This window comes from Dendrobates tinctorius, unplaced genomic scaffold (genome assembly GCF_039654945.1).
Source record: "Dendrobates tinctorius isolate UK_male_01 unplaced genomic scaffold, ASM3965494v1 ptg000143l, whole genome shotgun sequence".
Taxonomy (NCBI): Eukaryota; Metazoa; Chordata; class Amphibia; order Anura; family Dendrobatidae; genus Dendrobates; species Dendrobates tinctorius.
The window spans coordinates 47,573,507-47,599,913 of NW_027361810.1; the positions used below are offsets into that span (position 1 = coordinate 47,573,507).

The 26,407-nt window shown below is 45.0% G+C and overlaps 1 long non-coding RNA gene across 1 annotated transcript in view; it reads left to right on the plus strand.

Annotated features, from left to right (window-relative positions):
• The first annotated feature begins 601 nt into the window (after positions 1 to 601).
• LOC141049445 (uncharacterized) overlaps positions 602 to 26,407 on the plus strand; it is a 66,219-nt gene continuing 40,413 nt past the window's right edge. The window contains exon 1 of the long non-coding RNA XR_012220352.1: positions 602 to 1,012. This is a non-coding gene — a long non-coding RNA (uncharacterized lncRNA). The remainder of the gene's footprint in view (positions 1,013 to 26,407) is intronic.

Below are 26,407 nucleotides of genomic sequence, written 5' to 3' on the forward strand. Positions count from 1 at the left end.
AAGAGAGGCGCAATGAGTGTACCTGTGTTTAAATTAATTCCCTAACTGAATCAACAGGGTGCTCACCTTACAGGGTTGTGCCACCCTTGCACAACCACGGTGTGAACGTGAATGGTAGTTGGGGAGCGTGTCCTCACAACCCAGAAGGGCACTGTACGTGGCTGTCAGCAACCTCCGCTCACCTGGTCAGTCCATCTCTCACCGGCTTCCGGATGTGAAGTTGAGACCGATCCCAGCCGTAAGTGAACACCAAGGATCCCGGAGCTTCCCAGCACCGCCCAGCAATTGCAGGTTCTCCCACAAGCAACTGCCCTCCAAGCTGCTCCTGCCACTGATCCTCAGAGAGGAAAATTCAATGTGAAGCAACAACAAAAAAAGCGGTCTATAGGAGCGCTAAAGGAGAGGCAGAAACCTTTTTTTAGGCACAAACGCTTTTTTTGTTGTTGCTTCATAACTAAAGGAACAGCATTTTTTTTGTATTTGTTCTTAAACAGCAAAACATTTATATGTATTGACTATAACAAAATCAATTAGAATGAATAAATATAGTTAATTGTTCTTAATATCTCAGAAGGGTGTCTGGATGTTATAAATGATGGTTCCTTGCTCTAGCTCTGATGTCCAAGGAATGATTGTCACGGAATAGGCTTCACCTGGTTGACTTGCTGCATCTACTACTCCGTTAGATCAGTTGATCATTGATGGATCACAGCTGGCAATGAATCCCATGAGTAGTATACAAGGCCTCTCCATGTGTCAAGTGCAAATATTGTATCTGGTGGGTCGTTTTGCATATTGGGGTCATTGGCTATTGCCAAAATGTCCCCATAGTTCTCCAAATATGCACGGGCCAGAAACTGTTGCTCGCTGTTTATGTGCCTGCAGACAGGACAGGTGTTATTGTCCAGTAGCCATCTGCCAATGCAGTGAAGGTGGAAGAAATGGGAGCACTCCATGGAGCTGACTTCATCCCCAGCTACAATGTCATCCAGACAGATGGTGCAAGTTTCAGGTGGGTCTTGGGCCAATCTTCTGGAGATAGGGAGCAACAGCCGTGATTAATTCACCACTTCAAGACGGATGTTAATTGGGGATGGATTCCTGTCCTCAGACCTTTCTGGTGGTGGTGGTGGTCTTATTTGTCTACGCCTCGTAGTATTTACAGGAGCTATTTCCATCCGTCTTTGGCAGGCAATCCTGCCTTTGTCCTATGGGCTGGGACTACAGCTTCACCTGTGGGGAGCTTTTACATCTTTGCTGCACCATACCATCAGTCCCAGTGGATCTGCATGCAGCGTCGGCTTAACATCTCATTTGCCGAATACCACAGGTGGCGTCACAAACTATTCATTTAATCAACTACATTCCACCATTTCAATTCCCCCATTACTTGGGCGCCCAGGGCCATGGACCGGGTCACCGCTGCTGTGACACATCCCGCTGACACCGGCCCAGTACCGAGTACCCCACAGCCCTGGGAGGGCGACCCATAGATGGCCTTATGATCCCATTTGCTGAAGCTTCTTCTGGGACATGGGAAGTATTAGAATTGTTCCGTGAAGCCATGGTCCTCTCAGATGGTCAAGATGGTAGAAATCGCTTTGCATAAAAGGCTCTGGAGAACTCCGAGCTGAAGAACTCTTCACAGTATAAGCGCTCAAAAAATATCTGCTAATCTTTGCCTAATAGCAATGAAGCAAAAAAGGGGTACTCACTAGAGAAACTTCTCCTACGTGAATGCACCGATCAGTACTACAGCAGCCCCTCTAATAGCCGAGGCCATTATTATGTCATAATGTCATTACCTCACATTCCATGGCCGGTGTTCCATGATGCACCTGATGTCACTACCTCACTGCTTACCTCATAATGCAGCTCTGGCCCACAGACTGGAAATACCTGTACCTTTATATAGTGCTGTGTAGTATAAATATATATATATATATTGTGGTGCAGTGACCGCTGTGTCCGCTAGGGGGCGCTGTGTGGGTGTCCCAGGACAGCCGTATAAACATTTCCATTGCCCCGATAGGTGTAGGATACTAAAAGATCATAATGATCAGCAGAGGTACTGCTGACTAGTATGTTCTGTTACAATGTGTCAGGGAAGCCTGTGTGTGGTTGTCTGCAATAGGACCTTGGGTGAGGTCATAGCCATGTGATCACCTGTGGGTGTGGTTATGGACCACATAAGGTACCTGAGGTCTGGTCACATGTGGGTGAATGCTGGGACCTGATTGGTCCAGTTTGGAAGGTCCCGTGAGGAGAAGGATCTCCTCACTAACAGCACGTGTGGACGCTGTGACTAATGGTGATGTGTGCCTGACCGTTCCCAGGGAGAGGGAATGAACATTATCAGTGTAAAGCAGCATGCAAAGTAACCCGGAGACAGGACTGCTACTGAGAGACTGTATAGCCTGCTGGCTAGATGAAGCACAGCCTGTGTGACTAGGAGGGCTATAGGGGAGCAGAGCTCCAGTGTGAAGATACCCTGCTGTCTGCTATAAGACTGTTGCATGTTACTGCTGGAGGTTTATGAAGGATGAATAAACCTCATGGACTATGATTTGTTGGAAAATCCTGTGCCGGATGTGTTTCTTATCGCTGCAAGCGAGTGTCCCCCAACCCTGAATGACAGCGCTACCTCACACAATATATATATATATATATATATATATATATACACACAGTGCAGACCAAAAGTTGATCACACCTTCACATTCAAAGAGTTTTCTTTATTTTCATGACTATGAAAATTGTAGATTCGCTCTGAAGGCATCAAAACTATGAATTAACACATGTGGATTAATATAATTAACAAAAAAGTGTGAAACAACTGAAAATAAGTCTTATATTATTATTATGATTTATTTATATAGCGCCATTAATTCCATGGTGCTGTACATGAGAAGGGGTTACATACAAAGTTATAAATATCATTAACAGTAAACAAATTTACAATGACAGACTGGTACAGAGGGGAGAGGACCCTGTCCTTGCGGACTTACATTCTGTGGGTACTGTCACACTTAGCGATGCACCAGCGATCCCGACAACGATATGACGCGGTCAGGATCGCTGGTGCATCGGTAAGTGGTCGCTAGTGAGCTGCCAAACAGGCAGATCTCACCAGCGACATACCAGCGGTCGGGGGTCGTTACTTACCTGTCAGACGAGGCGATGAAGACGTCCTCCCGCTCGCGTCCACGCGTCGCTCGTCAGCACCAGCAGGAAGCCCAGCATTAAGCGGCCGACGTGAAACGGCCCAGGCTGTTCTCGCGCGATCAGCAATAACCAGCGGGGGGAGCCGGTCGGAGGTAAGTATCACACATAGCGATATCGCTAGCAATATCGCTGCTACATCACAAAACCAGTGACGTTATAGCGATATCGCTTAGTGTGACGGGCCCTTAAGGGATAGTGAGGAAGAGACAGAAGGTCGGGGGTGCAGCAGCTGAAGCGGCAGCTCGGACGGTGGGTGAGGCGGCAGAATGGTTATTGCAGGCTGTAAGCTTTCCTGAAAAGATGGGTTTTCAGGTTCAGTTTGAAGGATCCGAGGGTGGTGGATAATCGGCATGGAATTCCAGAGGATAGGGGATATTCGGGAGAAATCTTGGAGGCTGTTGTGTGCGGAACGAATAAGTGTGGAGGAGAGTAGGAGGTCTTTGGAGGATCGAAGATTACGTGGAGAAGATATTGGGAGATTAGTTCAGAGCTATAGGGAGCGGACAGGTTGTGGATGGCTTTGTAGATCAGTGTTAGTAGTTTGAACTGGTGAATTGGGAGCCAGTGGAGGGATTTGCAGAGGGGAGAGACAGGGGAGTATCGAGGAGAGAGGTGGATTAGTCGGGCAGCAGAGTTGAGGACAGACTGGAGTGGTGCAGGGAGGCCACAGAGGAGAGTGTTGCAGTAGTCAAGGCGGGAGATAATGAGGGCATGTACAAGAGTTTTAGTTGATTGAGGGCTGAGGAAGGGACGTATTCTGGAAATATTTTTGAGTTGAAGGTGGCAAGAGTTTGGACGTGTGGTTTGAAGGACAGGGCAGAGTCGAGAGTTACTCTGAGGCAGCGGATTTCAGGTGCGGGAGAGCGTGATGCCGTTTACCATAATAGATAGATTGGGTAGGGAAGATACGTGAGATGGAAGAAAGACAATGAGTTCAGTTTTGTCTACATTGAGTTTTAGGAAGCGAGAGGTGAAAAAGGAGGATATGCCTGATCAGGGGCGTATCTAGGGGGGGGGCAGCCAGGGCAGTTTCCCCGGGCGCAGCCGGCAGGGGGCACAGTCGAGCCGCCTAATGCAGCGGTCCGCAGTGTCCTCCCTGGCAGCTGCGTTCTGCCGCCCCCCGGCCTAAGAGTCGGCGGTTCTCTGTGTCAGCTGTCAAGCTGACAGCTGGCGCAGAGAAGGTGCACGTGCCGGCTCCCAGAGACAGACGCCAGTACAATTGAAGCTCTGACCACCGGGCCAGAGCGACGTCAGCAGCGTGATCAGGTCATGTGATCACGCTGCTGACGTCACTCCCCGGCGCCCAGAGCAAACGCTGGTGGTAAGTGCTCCACTGTGGAGCTGAAGACATCGAAGATGGGGGGTGTTAATGTGGGGAAGGGGGTTAATGAGTGGGGATAGGGGTTAATGTGGGGGGTTAATGAGTGGGGATGGGGGTTAATGAGTGAGGATGGGGTTAATGTGTGTGGGGGGTTAATGTGTGTGGGGGGTTAATGAGTAGGGATGGGGGTTAATGTGTGTGGGGGGTTAATGAGTGGGGAAGGGGGTTAATGTGTGGGGGGGTTAATGAGTGGGGATGGGGGATACTTATTGTGTGGGGGGATTTGGAGTGGGAATGGGGTTAATGAGTGGGGGTACATAATGTGTGGGGGGATTTTGGAGTAGGGATGGGGGGTTATTGAGTGGGGATGGGGGTTATTTAATGTGTGTGAGGGATTTGGAGTGGGGATGGGGGGTTATTTAATGTGTGGGGGGATTTGGAGTGGGGATGGGGGGTTATTTAATGTGTGGGGGGATTGGGGATGGTGGGTTATTTAATGTGTGTGAGGGATTTGGAGTGGGGATGTGGAATTTAATGTGTGTGGGGAGATTTGAAGACATAAAATGAAGAGTATGTATGAGGAAACAGTATGGGGATGGTTGCAGACAGGTAAAAAAAGAAAATTTTTTCAGCTCACCCCAAAGAAGACAGCTATAAGTCCGATCGGTGCACGGAATGTGGAAACAGGATCCCTCTGCAGCAAAGCGTAATATGGAAAAAAATTCCAGCATCCAGATCAGTAATTAGATTAAAAAAATTTGTATTCCTTTATTCCAAAATTTAAAAAAATCATAAGATTCTCCATCATGATAAGAGACGCATCAGGACGTGTAGTTGGACGCGTTTCGGACAAAAAAACAGTCCTTATTCTAAGACAACACATAATACATCTGAACACATGCTTATAAAGGGAAACAAAGGAAGTCAAGGAACAATCAAGACTAAACATAGCCAGCTGATTAATAGAGGGTAGTAAGTCAAAATCACACTTACAAAACACTCAAAATCTCACTCCTAATATTCATACCCGTTGGAACTCTGCTTTGTAACAATAACATCCATTTTGCCTCTCGGCGTAATAATAAATCATTTAAATTTCCACCTACCCTTTTTGTCTGCACCTTCTCTATGGCATTAACCCTAAAGTTGCTGAGATCTCCTTTATGTATATGCAAAAAATGTCGAGAAGCAGCAGACAAACTGCGTGTGGTAGTGTGACCTACGTCATAAACGTGCTCGGAAATACGACGTCTCAAGGTGCGTGAAGTATTTCCCACATACTGAATATTACAATCCACGCATGTTATGACATAGATCACACCAGTAGAACCACAGTTCAAAAAAGATTTTATTTTAAATTCCTTTCCATTAACAGAAGATACTATTTTTTCTGTGTTCCACATAAACCTACATAGCCCACAGTTTTTCTGAGCACATTTAAAAGATCCACAAGTGGGTAACCAATTAGTTATACTTGCTGAACTGTCTGAAAAAAATTTATTAGCATGTCTATTGACACTAGTATGATCACTTGGAGATACCTTATTAGCAATAGTTTTATTCCTCCTTGAAACAAATCTAATCCCATCCTTCAGTATATTCTTTAATGTATCATCAACATACAAAATAGGGAGGAATTTTTTAATAATATGAACAATCCTGTAGTAGTCAGTACTAAAATTAGTTGAAAAAACAATAGGTGACCGACCCTCCACAGAATTTAGTGTTTTTCTGCTTTCCTTCTGCAAATAATCCTCTCTACTTTTTTCATCCGTTCTATGCTTAGCTTTCTGAATGTCTACCTTAGTATAACCCCTCTTTATAAAACGTTTACCAATGATCTCACATTGTTTATCGTATAAATTAGGCGTGGTACATGTTCTTTTTGCTCTTACAAACTCCCCTGTAGGTATATTGGCTATAACATGACGTGGATGGCAGCTAGATGCGTGTAACAGTGAATTACCTGCCGTAGATTTTCTAAAAATATCACAATCAATCTTTTTTTCTTCCAAATTTGCCGACAAAAGAATATCCAAAAACGAAATTGTCTTGGCATCAAATTGATATGTGAAACGTATATTGCATGGATTATTATTAATATAGAACATGAAATTCTCAATATTAAATACATCACCATCCCACACAATTATAACATCATCAATAAATCTCAAAAAAAGAAAAATATCAGAAGAAAAAGGATTTTTTTCAGAAAAAATATACTCCTCCTCCCACCAGGCCATAAAAATATTAGCAAGAGACGGTGAAAACTTGGAACCCATGGAACAGCCTTGCACCTGTAAATAAAGATCATCCAAAAAAGAAAAAAAATTGTTTTTTAACAAAAAATAGGTCACTTCAATCAAATACATCTGTAAATCTTCTGAAAAATTACTGTATTTCTGTAAATAAGTAGTAAGAGCCAAAATAGCCAAATCATGTGGGATGGAAGTGTACAAACTTTGTACATCACAAGTGAGCCAACAAAAGGAACTTCGCCATTCCACCTGAGAATAGATACTAAGAACATGCTTGGAATCCTGCACATAGCTAGGTGAAATAGTGGCTAGAGGTTTTAATCTTGCATCCAACCATTCTGACAAATTTTCATTAAGAGATCCTATGCCCGATATGATAGGACGGAACAAAGGTGGAAAAACCTCCTTATGAACTTTTGGAAGTGCATGTAACAAAGGAACTCTGGGATATAAAGGACAGAAAAATTCACATTGTTTTTGATTAATAATTCCCAAACTAAAACCCCTATGTAACAATTCCTGTAATTCCATTCTGATGTTATCTGTAGGGTTATAATTAATTCCCTTGTATACCTCACTATTAAAAAGCATAGCCCTCACCTCTCTTTCATACAGCCCAGTATCTAATATGGTCACAGATCCCCCCTTGTCAGAATTTCTTACCACGATATTGACATTAGCAGATAACAAATCAAGTGCCTGTTTCTCAGTACGAGAAATGTTAGAACGACCATTCTGATTAGCATTATAGATTTTCATAAGTTCATCCTCAACAAGAAATTGAAAATCATTCATAACTTGCAATTTTGACTGCTCAGGATAATATCTAGGATTAGGGACTCTAGAGGAAAAATTAACATCAGTTAAATACATTAACTTAGAACCAGATTCAGACAAGTCCCTCAAATTCTTTAGGGTAACTTGCTCCTGGAAAGAAGTAGGCATAAATTCCTCAGGAACTTTATCAACATATTCATCATTGATATTGGAAGTTTTTTCACGTTCCACATCTTCTGCAAAAAAATGTCTCCTAAGAGTCAATCTTCTCATAAAGTGATTAACATCAAGCATAGTGTTGAATAAGTCCATTTTCGCTGTAGGCACAAAATTAAGACCCCTTTCAAGGATATTAATTTGATCATTCGATAAAATCGATGCAGAAAGGTTCAGGACTGTAAAATTATCAGTTGTATCTAAGCATGCTTGTTCCGCGCTGATCTCCTGAATTCTTCTTCTTTTATAATGGCTAGAGATAAAATTAATGACAATCTGAGCAAAATGGAGAACTCTATTACAGTGATAAAGGAAAAGAAATTCAGAAGAGATAAAACTGATTACCAGAATAATCATATTTATGACTGGCATGATTATAGAAGAAAACGTAATAACATTCACCCTTCCATTCTCAAACGCAGAGATAATAGGGTAAGCTTTTCCTCAACGGATATGGATAATACGGATGTTAATACTGACACTTCCGATACTGAGAATTTACCATCTAACAGTTCCATGTGTGCACGGGATGTGGGGCAGCTGATTTCACAAAGCAGTAGTTTTTCAAAAAACTGTTCAGGAAAAAGAAACGTCAGAGGAGATCAGGGAGGAAACACTCCCATCATAAGAGAATTCAGGAGATCAGCGCGGAACAAGCATGCTTAGATACAACTGATAATTTTACAGTCCTGAACCTTTCTGCATCGATTTTATCGAATGATCAAATTAATATCCTTGAAAGGGGTCTTAATTTTGTGCCTACAGCGAAAATGGACTTATTCAACACTATGCTTGATGTTAATCACTTTATGAGAAGATTGACTCTTAGGAGACATTTTTTTGCAGAAGATGTGGAACGTGAAAAAACTTCCAATATCAATGATGAATATGTTGATAAAGTTCCTGAGGAATTTATGCCTACTTCTTTCCAGGAGCAAGTTACCCTAAAGAATTTGAGGGACTTGTCTGAATCTGGTTCTAAGTTAATGTATTTAACTGATGTTAATTTTTCCTCTAGAGTCCCTAATCCTAGATATTATCCTGAGCAGTCAAAATTGCAAGTTATGGATGATTTTCAATTTCTTGTTGAGGATGAACTTATGAAAATCTATAATGCTAATCAGAATGGTCGTTCTAACATTTCTCGTACTGAGAAACAGGCACTTGATTTGTTATCTGCTAATGTCAATATCGTGGTAAGAAATTCTGACAAGGGGGGATCTGTGACCATATTAGATACTGGGCTGTATGAAAGAGAGGTGAGGGCTATGCTTTTTAATAGTGAGGTATACAAGGGAATTAATTATAACCCTACAGATAACATCAGAATGGAATTACAGGAATTGTTACATAGGGGTTTTAGTTTGGGAATTATTAATCAAAAACAATGTGAATTTTTCTGTCCTTTATATCCCAGAGTTCCTTTGTTACATGCACTTCCAAAAGTTCATAAGGAGGTTTTTCCACCTTTGTTCCGTCCTATCATATCGGGCATAGGATCCCTTAATGAAAATTTGTCAGAATGGTTGGATGCAAGATTAAAACCTCTAGCCACTATTTCACCTAGCTATGTGCAGGATTCCAAGCATGTTCTTAGTATTTTTTCTCAGGTGGAATGGCGAAGTTCCTTTTGTTGGCTCACTTGTGATGTACAAAGTTTGTACACTTCCATCCCACATGATTTGGCTATTTTGGCTCTTACTACTTATTTACAGAAATACAGTAATTTTTCAGAAGATTTACAGATGTATTTGATTGAAGTGACCTATTTTTTGTTAAAAAACAATTTTTTTTCTTTTTTGGATGATCTTTATTTACAGGTGCAAGGCTGTTCCATGGGTTCCAAGTTTTCACCGTCTCTTGCTAATATTTTTATGGCCTGGTGGGAGGAGGAGTATATTTTTTCTGAAAAAAATCCTTTTTCTTCTGATATTTTTCTTTTTTTGAGATTTATTGATGATGTTATAATTGTGTGGGATGGTGATGTATTTAATATTGAGAATTTCATGTTCTATATTAATAATAATCCATGCAATATACGTTTCACATATCAATTTGATGCCAAGACAATTTCGTTTTTGGATATTCTTTTGTCGGCAAATTTGGAAGAAAAAAAGATTGATTGTGATATTTTTAGAAAATCTACGGCAGGTAATTCACTGTTACACGCATCTAGCTGCCATCCACGTCATGTTATAGCCAATATACCTACAGGGGAGTTTGTAAGAGCAAAAAGAACATGTACCACGCCTAATTTATACGATAAACAATGTGAGATCATTGGTAAACGTTTTATAAAGAGGGGTTATACTAAGGTAGACATTCAGAAAGCTAAGCATAGAACGGATGAAAAAAGTAGAGAGGATTATTTGCAGAAGGAAAGCAGAAAAACACCAAATTCTGTGGAGGGTCGGTCACCTATTGTTTTTTCAACTAATTTTAGTACTGACTACTACAGGATTGTTCATATTATTAAAAAATTCCTCCCTATTTTGTATGTTGATGATACATTAAAGAATATACTGAAGGATGGGATTAGATTTGTTTCAAGGAGGAATAAAACTATTGCTAATAAGGTATCTCCAAGTGATCATACTAGTGTCAATAGACATGCTAATAAATTTTTTTCAGACAGTTCAGCAAGTATAACTAATTGGTTACCCACTTGTGGATCTTTTAAATGTGCTCAGAAAAACTGTGGGCTATGTAGGTTTATGTGGAACACAGAAAAAATAGTATCTTCTGTTAATGGAAAGGAATTTAAAATAAAATCTTTTTTGAACTGTGGTTCTACTGGTGTGATCTATGTCATAACATGCGTGGATTGTAATATTCAGTATGTGGGAAATACTTCACGCACCTTGAGACGTCGTATTTCCGAGCACGTTTATGACGTAGGTCACACTACCACACGCAGTTTGTCTGCTGCTTCTCGACATTTTTTGCATATACATAAAGGAGATCTCAGCAACTTTAGGGTTAATGCCATAGAGAAGGTGCAGACAAAAAGGGTAGGTGGAAATTTAAATGATTTATTATTACGCCGAGAGGCAAAATGGATGTTATTGTTACAAAGCAGAGTTCCAACGGGTATGAATATTAGGAGTGAGATTTTGAGTGTTTTGTAAGTGTGATTTTGACTTACTACCCTCTATTAATCAGCTGGCTATGTTTAGTCTTGATTGTTCCTTGACTTCCTTTGTTTCCCTTTATAAGCATGTGTTCAGATGTATTATGTGTTGTCTTAGAATAAGGACTGTTTTTTTGTCCGAAACGCGTCCAACTACACGTCCTGATGCGTCTCTTATCATGATGGAGAATCTTATGATTTTTTTAAATTTTGGAATAAAGGAATAAAAATTTTTTTAATCTAATTACTGATCTGGATGCTGGAATTTTTTTCCATATTACGCTTGGATGGTTGCAGACAGTATGGGGAGCGAACAAGTTAATGTATGTGGACACAGTATGGGGAGTGAGGGTGATGGGATGTGTGCAGACACAGTATGGGGAGTCGGGGGTATGTGTGAGCAGACAGTATAGAGAGTGAGGGGGTAAATATATGAGGAGACAGTATGGTGAACAGAGGGGATGTTAGAGGAGACAGTATGAGGAGGGAGGGGAATAGTGTGAGGCGACAGTATATTGCAGACATTTTTATTTAGGAGCATTATAATGACACTTCTATCTTTAAGGGGATTGTGTGGAGATTTGCTGCAGAAGACCGGAGAAGATGGACGTCTACAGAGACAGCTGTGGATGAGAAAACTCATCATGGGGTCTGGGCAAGAAGAAGAAAAGGAGACCGACTGCAGAGATGACGCCATCTATAAGGTACCTGGATGTAAATATTATTTATGATACTGACTAATTCTCATGTTTTTATTTGTTAGGAGCATTAAAGGGGTTGTCCAGGTTTGTGCTGAGTCTGCAGTCATTCTATGTGACTGCAGACTTCTGAATTCTCACAGTGCTCACTGAATGCTGTCAGGATTCTCTCGTGCTGGTAATTTACATACATGCGGTCACATGCTAACTAGACGTGTGTGGCCTCACTCAATGAAAATGAACAGAGCGAGGCCGGGCACGTCTAGTTGGAATGTAGCCAGAAGTATACAAATCACATACTTGTGCTGACATGACTGTATATCGACAAGGGAGAATCCTAAAAGTGTGCAGTGCATTTGTTGTGAGAATTCAGAAGCCTGCAATGTCAGGATTCAGCTCTGCAGGTTCCAGTGGCATCACATAGACACTTCACTCATATGCGATTTTCATAGTTATGGTCCTGTGACAACGAGCTTCTCTTCCTGCTTTCAGTTTTTTACTGAACATTCAGAGGATTAGGGAGAGCAGCTCATGGGTACATGACTAACTGTGCAAGTCGCATATGTACTTGGGGGAGGAGGGCGGCGAACCAAATTCCTGCCCCGGGTGCCAGAAAGCCTAGGTACGCCTCTGTGGCTGATAGACACTCCGGGATTCTGGACAGCAGAGAGGTGACATCTGGGCCAGAGAGGTAGATCTGAGTGTCGTCCGCATACAGGTGGTAATGGAAGCCATGGGACTTTATGAGCTGTCCTAGACCAAGAGTATAAATGGAAAAAAGTAGGGGCCCGAGGACAGAGCCTTGGGGGACTCCAACAGAGAGAGGGCGGGATGAGGAGATAGTGTAGGAGTGGGAAAGGCTGAATGTGCGGTCAGAAATGTATGAGGCAATCCAGGACAGGGCAAGGTCTTTAATGCCAAGGGAAGAAAGAATCAGTAGCAGTAGACAGTGGTCGACTGTGTCAAAGGCGGAGGAAAGGTCGAGAAGGAGAAGGATGGAGAACTGTCTGTTCTAGGTTCTTCAAAGTAGCCACCTTGAGCTTTGATTACTGCTTTGCACACTCTTGACATTGTTTTGATGAGCTTCAAGAGGTAGTCACCGGAAATGGTTTTCACTTCACAGGTGTGCCCTGTCAGGTTTAATAAGTGGGATTTCTTGCCTTAAAAATGGGGTTGGGACCATCAGTTGTGTTGTGCAGAACTCCGGTGGATACACAGCTGATAGTCCTACTGAATAGACTGTTAGCTGATTTTTTCTTGCCATAATACAAATTCTAAGTAAAGAAAAACGAGGGGCCATCAAAGAACACAAGGAATGGACATTAGACCAGTGGAAATCTGTACTTTGGTCTGACGAGTCCAAATTTGAGATCTTTGGTTCCAACCACCATGTCTTTGTGCGACGCAGAAAAGGTGAACGGATGGACTCTACATGCCTGGTTCCCACCGTGAAGCATGGAGGAGGAGGTGTGATGGTGTGGGGGTGCATTGCTGGTGACACTGTTGGGGATTTATTCCAAATTGAAGGCATACTGAACCAGCATGGCTACCACAGCATCTTGCAGTGGCATGCTATTCCATCTGATTTGCGTTTAGTTGGACCATCATTTATTTTTCAACAGGACAATGACCCCAAACACACCTCCAGGCTGTGTAAGGGCTATTTTACCAAGAGGGAGAGTGATGGGGTGCTACACCAGATGACCTGGCCTCCACAATCACCAGACCTGAACCCAATCGAGATGGTTTGGGGTAAGCTGGACCGCAGAGTGAAGGCAAAAGGGCCAACAAGTGCTAATCTCTGGGAACTCCTTCAAGACTGTTGGAAGACCAGGTGACTACCTCTTGAATCTCATCAAGAGAATGCCAAGAGTGTGCAAAGCAGTAATCAAAGCAAAAGGTGGCTACTTTGAAGAACCTAGAATATAAGACATATTTTCAGTTGTCTCACACTTTGTTGTTAATTATATAATTCCACACGTGTTAATTCATTGTTTTGATGCCTTCAGAGTGAATCTACAATTTTCATAGTCATGAAAATAAAGAAAACTCTTTGAATGAGAAGGTGTGTCCAAACTTTTGGTCTGTACTGTACCTACTATATAATTGTCTAATTCTGTCTGTCTGTAATGGAAATCCCGCCTTGCTGATTGGTCGGGGCCTAACTACCGCGACCAATCAGCGACAGTTGCTTAGTTGACGCGGCAACACGGCTGCATCGCTTATTGTACAGGCACATTACAGCCGTTAAAGGCATCACTGCTGCATCGCTCATTACACAGGCACAGTCCTGTATATATTCTGGAGTACAATACATTAGGTAACAGCAGAACAGTGACTGCAGCTCTGGGTGAAACTGGAGTACAATACATTAGGTAACAGCAGAAAAGTGACTGCAGCGCTGCGTGTAACTGGAGTACAATACATTAGGAAAGATCTGAACAGTGACTGCAGTTCTGGGTGTAACTGGAGTACAATACATTAGGTAAGATCTGAACAGTGACTGCAGCTCTGGCTGTAACAGGAGTATAATACATTAGGTAAAAGCAGAACAGTGACAGCAGCTCTGGGAGTAACTGGAGTACAATACATTAGATAACAGAACAGTGACAGCAGCTCTTGGTGTAACTGGAGTACAATACATTAGGTAACAGCAGAACAGTGACTGCAGATTTGGGTGTAACTGGAGTACAATACAGTTGGGTCGCTCTCCCAGGGCTGTGGGTTACTCGGTACCGGGCCGGTGTCAGCGGGATGTGTCACAGCAGCGGGGACCCGGTCCGTGGCCCTGGGCGCCCAAATCAATGGCGGTTGCGGTTTGTAGTGTAATAGTTCCTGACGCCACCCGTGGTGTTCAGCAAGTGGGATGTTAGGCCGACGCTGCATGCAGATCCTCTGGGGCTGGTGGTGTGTTACAGCATAGATGGTGTAGCTCCCCACAGGTGAAGCTGTAGCCCCAGGGCAGTGTAGTATTAATAGATGAAGTGAGGAGCAGGCAGTGTAGGAGCTGGTACCCAGATGTAGTGGTGCTGAGGGTGTAGGCGCGATAATGAATGGAGGACACCAGGGTCTGTAGTTCCAACGCTTTACTCACAGTCAGTAGGGCACACAGGTGCCTGCCTCCGTGCTGTGTCCTCCGGGTCAGGGACTCAGTCAACCCCCAGGCAAGATGGAAGGCTCCTCTCCAACACTCCGCCAACATGTACCTTTCTGAAGGTCTCCTCTATTGCGCCTTTAAGTGTGAAGATCTCCTAGCACTAAGTTACGCTGGAGTTCCTCCTTACAGATGTTCCTGTGTTCTCTACTCGTATGGCAGACAGCTGTAGCCTGCTTCGGGGACTCCCTTCTCCTGAGTCCCGACTCTCTATACAGATGCTGTTGTGCCCCAAGTCTTGGATGGGAGTAGTGCATTTACAGCCAACTACTCCACCGGTGTCTGCTGCAGAACCATAGGTGTCCATACAACCTCGGGGACCGGGCCCCGGCCTTGTGCTGAGAACCTATAGGCAGGGTTCCTCTTCCAACCCACGTTTCCTCTCTGTTCTCTACTCCTTTGTTCCGTACTTGACTCTCTTTCTTATGGAAACTTAGGTTACAGTTCTACGTCTTTCTCCTTTCTCTCCTTTCCCGTGCCAGCTGGCTCAGGTCACTGAGGCAGCTGCAGCACTCCTTCCTCTATCCCTTCTTCCAGGGATTCTCACTCCTCTCCGAGTGGCTTCCTTTCTTCCTGACCTCCCGTCAGACTGACCTGTAATTCTAAACCTTCCCAGTCTTTTATATGCCTTAAATCCACCCACCTCCAAGCACGTCCAGTGTTCCAAGCAGGGAATCACCAAAGGTGCTCTGCTACTTTCTAAGTACAGAGCCGCTTGTGGCTGTGCAGAACTACCCTGTGTGTGTGGGGTACGGGTGTTGGAGCGTGGAAAGGAGTTCCCACCTTACCTGGATGGTGGGGCACTACACCTTAGGAGAAGGTGCAGTACCTCTGTGGTGACCGAGCCTCAGGGGCGCCACATATTAGGTAACAGCAGAACAGTGACTGCAGCTCTGGGTGTAACTGGAGTACAATACATTAGGTAAGATCTGAACAGTGACTGCAGCTCTGGCTGTAACAGGAGTATAATACATTAGGTAAAAACAGAACAGTGACTGCAGCTCTAGGAGTAACTGGAGTACAATACATTAGGTAACAGCAGAACAGTGACTGCAGATTTAGGTGTAACAGGAGTACATTAGGTAACAGCAGAACAGTGAGGCTGTGTGCCCACGTTGCGTTTTTTAAAGCGTTTTTTATGCGTTTTTCGGGGTCAAACCGCATGAAAAATGCTTAAAAAAAGAATCCCATTCATTTTAATGCATTTTGGCCTTTTTGTGCCAATGGATGCGTTTTTTACCGCTAAGGAAAGGCTTAGCAGTAAAAAACGCAGCATGTTCATTAATTTCCACTTAGGTCCACGTTTTTGGCTATTTCCTATAGTCCAAAAGACGTGCGGAAAAAAACGCATCAAAAACGCACGGTTTTTGCACAAAAACGGGCAAAAATCACAGCAAAAAACTCGCGTTTTCTGGGAAGGAGACCAGTTTCCTGAGCATTTAAAAATGCTAATGTGGGCACATAGCCCGACTGCAGCTCTGGGTGTAACTTGCGTACAATACATTTGGTAAGATCTGAACAGTGACTGCAAGTCTGGCTCTAACAGGAGTATAATACATTAGGTAAGAGCAGAACGGTGACTGCAGCTCTGGGTGTAACTGGACTACAATATATTAGGTAAAAGCAGAACAGTAACTGCAGCTCTGGGAGTAACTGGAGTACAATACATTAGATAACAGCATAACAGTGACAGCAGCTCTGGGTGTAACTGGAGTACAATACATTAGGTAACAGCAGAACAGTGATGGCAGCTCTGAGTGTAACTCGAGTACAATACATTAGCTAACAGCAGAACAGTGACTGCAGCTCTGGCTGTAACTGGAGTACAATACATTAGGTAACAGCAGAACAGTGACAGCAGCTCCGGGTGTAACAGGAGTACAGTATATAATTACTAATCATTTCTGCAAAGTAAAACAAAAAATGATTTTAATAAAAATTACGTTTATAATTAGAGTTCTTTCACACTGACATACAGCCAGCGAATAACTCGGACAAGTGCTATTCAATGTTTCATCTGATAGCATTCACTCCAGTGTTATACTATGGAGCAGTGCCGACTAGCGTTTTTTTTTTCATGCCAAGTCAGCATGAGGAAAAAATTGCTACATACTGCAAATCGAATATTGGATGGCGTGCACCCATACAAGTCTGTGGGTGCGTGCAAAACATCGGACTGCACTTGGATGTCGTCGGAGTGCAGTCCGATATATGCTGACATACACAATGGAGAAGATGGAGAGATTAAGTTCTTCATTTTTCCGCACATGTGATCCGATTCTCGCATGCAAGAGAATTGGATGACAGTAAAATGATGGTCGGTTCATGCTCGCAATTCTTTGACATGAGAGAATCATCTGATGCTATACGCTAGTGTGAAAGAACCCTTAAAGGGAAAAAAGGTATTTAACATTTTTTTTAAAATCACACGGTAAATAGCATAAAAATTACCGTATATACTCGCATTTAAGCCGAGATTTTCAGCCCATTTTTTGGGGCTGAAAGTCCCCCTCTCGGTTTATACGCGAGTCATATACTGGGGGTCGGTGGGGGAGGGGGAGTGGGGGTGTCAGAGATCATACTTACCCCCCGGCACGGTCTCTGCAGCCCCCCCCCGCTTCTCCCGGGCTCAGGCTCCTTCCTTCAATGGTCACGTGGTACCACTCATTAAAGACATGAATATGCGCATATTTATGTCTTTAATGAGCGGTATCACATGACCGCTGAAGGCAGGCTGTTATGAATGAGTCACCGTAGGAGGCAAAAGCAGAAATACAAGCTAAGTCCAGAAAATCAGAGAAGTTGGCAACTATCAGATTGCAGACCCCTGAACCTATCAACACAACTAGCAGTAGCCGTGGGGGGTTCCTACGATTCCCTAGACCCCTCGATCACAGCCGGAGAATTACATAGGCCTAAAGAAAGAAAGGGGAAATCTAAACTGCCCCAGAGCAGACCCCCAAAGCAATAGGCAGCCCCCAACATATAATGACGGTGAAGCAAGATGAAAATACTAACACAGACAGAAAGATAGACTGAGCAAAGACGGGGCCCAAAACTACCTAGATAGGAAAGGACAGGAAGGCTGCTGTCTGCAATCTGCCAAAACCCTATCAAAAACAAAAGCCAACAAGCTGATATGAAAAAGGCCCTGAAGCAGCTAGGCTTCAAAACTAAATCAGCACTCAGGTATTTTCAGAAGACAGAGCTAAAGGAATTCAGCAACCCCAGCAGGGAATGGCAGAAATCCAGAAAAACAAAGTCAAAGCACCAAAGCAAAAGGCCGAGCAGCAAACTTAGCTTTAGAGGAGCAGGAATTCAGACTGGTCTCCAAGGATCCCACAGAGAAATCACCCGCAGGGCAGAAGGGCGTCGGCAGCCTTATATCCAGTCAGTAACTCCACTCAGCCAGTCATCATCATCAGCCTCAGGTGTTTGATAATCAGGCTCACTACCTTTCTTTACCAGAAGAGGGAGTTCCTCGGGCCTCAGTAATGAAGGGGAAAATGAACTCACAACAGCAGGCGCTGGAGCCCATGGGAGAACGGGGCTGCAGAGACCGCGCCAGGAGGGGGTAAGTATATGCTATATTCACCTGTCCCCGTTCCCACGCTGCTCGCCGCTGCCTGCTGCGTCCTCTGTCAGTGATGTTCAAGTCAGAGGGCGCGGTGATGTGGTTAGTGCGCGCTGCGCCCTCTGCGGCCTGAACGTCACTGAGAAATGACGTGTCAGGCAGCGGCGAGCAGCGTGGGAATGGAGACAGGTGAATATCTCACGTGCCGGGTCCTGAGCCAGCAGCGACACCGGAACGTGGCCCCCAGCGAAGGAGAGGTGAGTATGTCATTTTATTTGCAGCAGTATATGGGGGTATTCTATGCAGCATCATATGGGGGCCTATTCTATGGAGCATCTTATGGGGGTCTATTCTATGGAGCATCTTATGGGGTATTCTATGGAGCATCTTATGGGGGCATATTCTATGGGGCATCTTATGGGGGCATAATGTATGGAGCATGTTATGGGGGCATAATGTATGGAGCATCTGCGTTTGATGCAGGTGTTGTTGGATGAGGAAAAACAGACTTTAGAGAGAACTTCTCTGAGGGTAAAGGAGCTCACCGAGAATATTTTGAAATTCAAAATGGCTACAGATTTTCCTACCAAGGAAGAGAATTTAAAAACATCAGTGGAGAAATATCAACTCTATATTAAAGAGAGAAAACATAAACGCTTTCTGAGAGACAACACTCAATTTAAGGAGAGGAGGGCGTATCCGGCTCTTGGCAGTAATACTCGTGCCCAGACTGATATCTCCTCCTCTGATATTGAGTCATCTGATGCAGAGGGAAGAGCAAAATTCTCCTCATCAAGACCTTACTATAGGAATAGAGGCGGGCTGGGGTTGGAGAGGTGGCTATAGGAGATGGCAAGAAATAGATCGGCCTCATGCGAGAACATATACAAAAACAAAAGAAACAACTCCCCCTACAAATATAAGCCAACCCTCCTCCTCGGCCTGTGCGCCATCTTCTTCTTTTTTAGAAACCAAAGGCTTGGCCCCTTACAAATTGCGGGAAAGGACGTATCAAACGAACCACAGATAATTGTACCCTTGATTGGGGATGAGGTGGCGCGGGCCAATAACAACAATGAGATTATAAATTTATCATCTTATGCCCTGTCTGATGTGGAGAGAAAGGTCCTTGCTAGAGGCCTTTCCTTTGTGCCTACCACTAGATTTGACCCTTTTGAGTGGATTAAAGATATTAATCTTTTCACTAGGAAATTAAAATGGAAAACATTTTTTGCTTTAAATGATAAGGCCAAGTGTGTGCAGCTTGGCATTTCAACTGATGAACTCCCTGATGTGCTTCTGCTGGCGGATCTGGCAGAGGAGGGACAACGAGGGATGGGTGAAGGTCCCTTCTCTAATCTGAAACCGAAAAGTACCAAGATGCCCCCTATGAGTGATGGGGGGAGTATTGATATTTTTTTAAAGTTGGTTTCGGATGAAATTCGGAGAATTGATCCAAGAGTGGACCATACACTACCAAACCTTCCGTATTGCGAGAGGAAAGCACTCGAGGGTTTGAGTAATAACAATCAGATTATAGTGAAGCCCTCTGATAAGGGGGGTGACACTGTGATCCTTGATAGGGATAGATATATTGATATGTTTATCCCTTTTGTCTGACCAATTCACGTATGAGGTACTTAAATCTGATCCCACTAAGGAGTATAGTCTTGGATTGTTAAAAATTCTTAAGGCTGCCCTTGATTCTAGACTTATCTCAAAGAATGAATTTGATTTTTTGTTGCCTAAATGCCCTATGGTAGCTACATTCTACCTGTCACGTCGCCGTCAGACTCGGGGCCTGCTGTTCCGCCCTCAGCCACTAGGAGGCGACAGACTGTCACGCCGCCCTCGGGCTCAGGGCCTGCTGTCCAGGCCTCGGCCACCAGGAGGCGCCGGACTGACATGTCGTCGTCGAACTCGGGGCCTGCTGTTCCGCCCTCAGCCACTAGGAGGCGCCGTGGCTTGCGCCCGAGTGATGGCGGCAACAGTGAAAGGGCTTCTGCGCAGGCGTCTAGTGGACGCAGACTCCGCTCCTCTGTCAGTCATGAAGGGGTTGGTGCATCGTCATCAGGTCTGGTCCTGGGGGCGGTCCTGATGACATCAACAGCCCGGGAGCCTGTGAGGGATGACCTGATCCCTCAAATACCTTGGGACTGGGCTTGCAAGCAGCCGGATATGTTCTTGGTTCCCCTACGTGTTACTGTGTGAATTGCTATAGTTGACTGACTCTGACCTTGGCCTGGACTTCTGACTCTGCTTCTGCCTAACGATTCTGTACCTCTGCTGCCCTCCTGGTTTATGACTCTGACCTTGGCCTGAATCTGACTCTGCTACTGTCTACTGTTTTTGTACCTTGCTGCCCGACTGGTTTAGACCCGGATACCACTACGTTTTTGTCCTGTTTTGGAACACCTTTCTGGCGACCGTCCTGCTCTGGCCACTGCTCCTATTCAGACAGCGCCTCCTGGGCTCTGCTATAAATCCAGATCCCTGTATAGGGGTAAAGGGTATCAGTGTTTCTCGGGGTGTTGGCTGGCTGCAGCCCAGACCGCAGATGGATGTCACATTATATCCGGCCATAAAAAAAGAAACTGCTTTTTGTGTATATGTCCATCTTACATGAAAGCAGTCTCCTGAATTTTTTTTTTCTTTCTTCTTCTGACTGAGCCGATTTCCTGGCCTAACACCTGCTCCAGAGCACAGCCTGAAGGAACACTCCCATCTTCCTACACCAGCATGCTGCAGCCTGGAAGCTTCAAGGGAAGTGCTGAGCGTCAGAAATCCACATTTCTGGGACGTCGGCCTCTGGGCAGCTCTGGTCGTGCTGGCCCAGAGGCTCAGGTATTGCCCGCAAATGCGGCTAAACTTTTGTTACCCGTCTCTCTCTCGTTTTCTAATAAAACTCTGTGTGTGAAGGCTTATGTGGATTGTGGTTCCGAGGCAACTTCATGGATTTTTTGCTTGCAAAAAATCTTGGTGTACCTCTGCTAAAACTTAATGCCCCTATTCAGACCACTGCGATTAATGGTACATCCATTATCCAGGGTGGAGTGGAATTTGTTGCTACAGACATTGCTATGTCAGTGGGGGCATTACACAACGAACAGATGTCATTTTTTGTTATACATAATTTATCTAATCCCGTTGTGTTAGGCATGCCATGGTTGCACCAGCATAATACGGTTATTGACTGGCGCATAGGTGATATCGTGCGCTGGAGTCCACGGTGTCAGAATCACTGTATGTCACTGTACCAAATTATAATTAAAAATCCCTCCATTCCATATGCGTTCAGAGATTATGAAGATGTCTTCTCCATAGTGGAGTCTGATAAACTACCTCCTCATAGAGAGTACGACTGTCCTATAGACTTGGTCCCAGGTGCCCGTCTCCCTAAGGGGAGAATATTCAACCTCTCTGGTCCGGAGCGTGTAGCCATGAACGACTACATAGCAGACAGTCTACGTAAAGGCTTTATTAGACCCTCCACCTCACCTGTAGGAGCTTGGTTTTCTTTGTAGAAAAAAAAGATGGTGGACTCAGACCATGCATTGATTATCGTGAGCTGAACGCAATTACTGTAAAAAATCAGTACCCGCTCCCACTCATTCCTGATCTGTTTAATCAGCTACTGGGAGCCCGCTGGTTTACTAAACTTGACCTCCGGGGGGCATATAATCTGGTCCGCACAAGAAGCGGTGACGAATGGAAAACAGCCTTTAATACACCTCTTGGTCACTTTGAGTACCTTGTAATGCCGTTCGGACTCAGTAACGCACCTGCCGTATTTCAACACTTTGTCAATGATATTTTCAGAGACATTTGTGGGGTGTATGTCCTCGTGTATCTTGATGACATTTTGATTTATTCTGCTGACCCTGTGACACATGCTCAACACGTCCGTTCGGTACTGCAGAGACTGCGAAAAAACTCTTTGTTTGCGAAACTAGAAAAATGTGGGGGGTTTTTTGCCGAAGAGGTACAGTTCTTAGGATACATGGTTTCAGGCAAGGGGTTTCGCATGGACCCTGCCAAGATTCAACCTATTAAGGCTTGGGTGCAACCCAAATCGCTGAAAGCGCTGCAGCGATTTTTGGGATTTGCGATTTTTTTTTTACCGCAAGTTTATCAGGGGTTTCTCTGAGATTGCCAAGCCACTCACGGACCTTACCCGAAAAGGGGCGGACGTGACTAATTGGAATCCTGAGGCTATTCGGGCATTTTCCACACTAAAAGAGTGCTTCGTGGCCAACCCGGTTCTGATTCAACTGGACTTAGACTGCCAGTTTATTCTAGAAGTTGATGCCTCCGAAGTCGGAGTGGGAGCAGTGCTATCACAAATCACTGCATCCCTCACTCAGCTTCGCCCATGTGCATTTTTCTCCCGCAAATTCTCTGCCACGGAGAGAAACTATGACTTCGGTAATCGGGAATTATTGGCGATCAAATGGGCCTTCGAGGAATGGAACCACTTCCTCGAAGGTGCCAAACACAAGGTCACTGTTATTACAGACCACAAAAACCTAACCTACCTAGAGTCAGCTAAAAGACTAAATCCCAGGCAGGCCAGGTGGGCCTTGTTTTTTTACCAGGTTTGATTTTTTAATCACCTTTTGCCCCGGTACTAAAAATGTGAGGGCAGATGCCCTCTCTCGCAGTTTTTGCCCCACACAGACCGAGGACTGGGAACCAGTCCCGATATTGGCTAATGGGATCGTCGTGTCGGCAGTGTCTTTGGACCTTCTGGAGGAGATCCGTGTAAGAAAAAGTCCTACTGAGAGCTGGAAGAGTCAGGAAGAAGTTCCACAGACGATCTCTTATCAAGCTGAGGTTGAAGGTTTATTCGGAGATACACGGCAAAACAGATACAGAATAACAGAGGAGCTGGAATATGCGGGCAAAAACAGGAATTCAGACAGGCAGAGATTTGCTAGGAAGTCTGGCGATGGTAAGGCTCTGTGCCCTGGCCATGGTGAGGCACAGTGGCATGATGGCGATGGAATGGCCCCGATCGACAGTAACAGGGGCTTCTTATACATTATCAGAACAAAGAAAGCTGCATTTTGCCGCAGAGGGCGTTAACATTATAATTCTAAGGCGTTTTCATGGTAATCTACAGAAACGTGGTTTAGAAAAGAGAATATAATGACATAATACGAAGATATTAATTAACATTTCTTCAAGCAACACTAAAACCCATAAGTCATTGGTATCTATGGCTACTGTCCTAAAATCTTATCATTGTCTCCAGTCTAGGTCCCTAAATTCTTACATCCTGACATTTTAACTACTCTACTCTTCGCTACCACACTATCACGTATAAGCATACTGACCATATATTTGGTAACCTGTGACCCTATTGATTGATCCAATCTTCCTCTACGCACATCGGCTGAGGTTGCTAGGAGACATGATCTCATTTTCCATCCTCCATTTAATACATTTTATCAGCTCTTTTGTAAAAGTTGAATCTTCTCTAACTTTCAACAAAATGGCTGCTAGAGACAACATGGCCGCTCAGTATATTATGACTGACCATTCTCTTACAATCCGTAGGTCTTCAGAGCAAGTTCCTGACACTACGCCCCCCAAAAAATTGTTCGTTCTGGCTAACCTTCGTCTGCAGGTTCTAAAAGAATCACGCGACTCTGTCCTGGCAGGCCATCCGGGTCTCAATAATACCACCAGGCTGGTAACTAGGAACTTTTGGTGGCCGACGGTGGTCAAGGACTGTAAGGACTATGTTTCAGCGTGTGAAGTCTGTGCCCGCGCCAAGTCCCTCCATAGTCGCCCTGCCGGCTGGCTTCAGTCCTTGCCCACCCCTGAGAGTCCATGGACCCACATCTCCATGGATTTCATTACAGACCTGCCGCCATCAGATGGGAAAACTTGTATCTGGGTGGTGGTAGACAGGTTCAGCAAGCAGTGCCATTTTATTCCCCTGTCTGGGTTGCCTAACTCTGAAACTTTAAGTAAGTTGTTCGTTCTGCACATTGTACGTCTGCACAGCGTTCCGGCAAATATTGTGTCCGACAGGGGTACCCAGTTTGTCTCGAAGTTCTGGAGGGCATTCTGTAGACGCATTGGTGTGGAGTTGTCCTTCTCCTCGGCATACCATCCTGAAACTAATGGTCAAACTGAGCGTACTAATCAAGCTCTGGAACAATACCTCCGCTGTTATGTGTCAGGACATCAGACCGATTGGGTGGAACATCTGCCATTGGCTGAGTTCGCCCTCAATAATCGATATCAAGACTCCATTAAAACTACCCCTTTTTTTTGTAACCTTGGACTACATCCGCGCTTTGGGTCGTTTTCGGCCAGGATGTCGGAGCTCCCTGGGGTTGAGCAAAATATACATCGGCTAAAAACGATTTGGTCTGAGGTTAATTCAAATTTGAAAGGGGCTCAGGTTAGACAGGCTTCGGCTGCAAATAGACGACGATCTAAGGGGCCGCACCTGGGAGTTGGCGACAAGGTTTGGCTCTCTACAAAAAACATCAAGCTTAAGGTACCGTCCGCCAAACTAGGTCCCAGGTTCATCGGCCCATACTAAATTATCGAGGTGGTTAACCCAGTAGCCTTCCGCTTAAAACTTCCACAGTCATTCAAATTGCCTAACGTATTCCACAGGTCTCTCCTCAAACCTTATCGTTCTCCCATTCACCCTGTTCAGTCCCCTCCTCCTCCTGTTTCGGTCAGGGGAGCTCTGGAGTATGAAGTCCAGGGTATCCTTGACTCCCGCCTTGTGAGGGGCTCAGTACAGTATCTGGTACACTGGAAGGGCTACGGCCCAGAGGAAAGGTCCTGGGTTCCTGCGGGGAACGTCCATGCCAAGGCATTAATTAGGAGATTTCATCTCCTTCACCCTGACAAACCGGGTTTTGAGGGTCCGGAGGCCCCTCCTGGAGAGGGGGGTACTGTCACGTCGCCGTCAGACTCGGGGCCTGCTGTTCTGCCCTCAGCCACTAGGAGGCGACGGACTGTCACGCCGCCCTCGGGCTCAGGGCCTGCTGTCCAGGCCTCGGCCACCAGGAGGCGCCGGACTGACATGTCGTCGTCGAACTCGGGGCCTGCTGTAACGCCCTCAGCCACTAGGAGGCGCCGTGGCTTGCGCCCGAGTGATGGCGGCAACAGTGAATGGGCTTCTGCGCAGGCGTCTAGTGGACGCAGACTCCGCTCCTCTGTCAGTCATGAAGGCGTTGGTGCATCGTCATCAGGTCTGGTCCTGGGGGCGGTCCTGATGACATCATCAGCCCGGGAGCCTGTGAGGGATGACCTGATCCCTCAAATACCTTGGGACTGGGCTTGCAAGCCGCCGGATATATTCTTGGTTCCCCTGCGTGTTACTGTGTGAATTGCTATAGTTGACTGACTCTGACCTTGGCCTGGACTTCTGACTCTGCTTCTGCCTAACGATTCTGTACCTCTGCTGCCCTCCTGGTTTATGACTCTGACCTTGGCCTGAATCTGACTCTGCTACTGTCTACTGTTTTTGTACCTTGCTGCCCGACTGGTTTAGACCCAGATACCACTACGTTTTTGTCCTGTTTTGGAACACCTTTCTGGCGACCGTCCTGCTCTGGCCACTGCTCCTATTCAGACAGCGCCTCCTGGGCTCTGCTATAAATCCAGATCCCTGTATAGGGGTAAAGGGTATCAGTGTTTCTCGGGGTGTTGGCTGGCTGCAGCCCAGACCGCAGACGGACGTCACACTACGCTTTGCCCAAAATACACAAGGGCGTCAGCCCTTTGAAGGGGAGACCGATAGTCTCTGGGATAGATGCTCTATGTCAGAATTCGAGTGTGTATTTGGACAAAATTTTAAGACCATTTGTGTTGACCTTGCCCTCTTATTTGAGGGATACAATGGACCTCCTGAATAAATTGGAAGGGGTATCTGTGGATCCGGGTACCATATTAGCATCAATTGACGTGGAAGCTTTATACAGCAGCATTAAACATACAGAAGGTTTAAAAGCTGTGGAGCATTTCTTGAAGGGTAGGGGAGTTCATTTGGGTTCGCATAACAAGTTTGTACTGGGACTGCT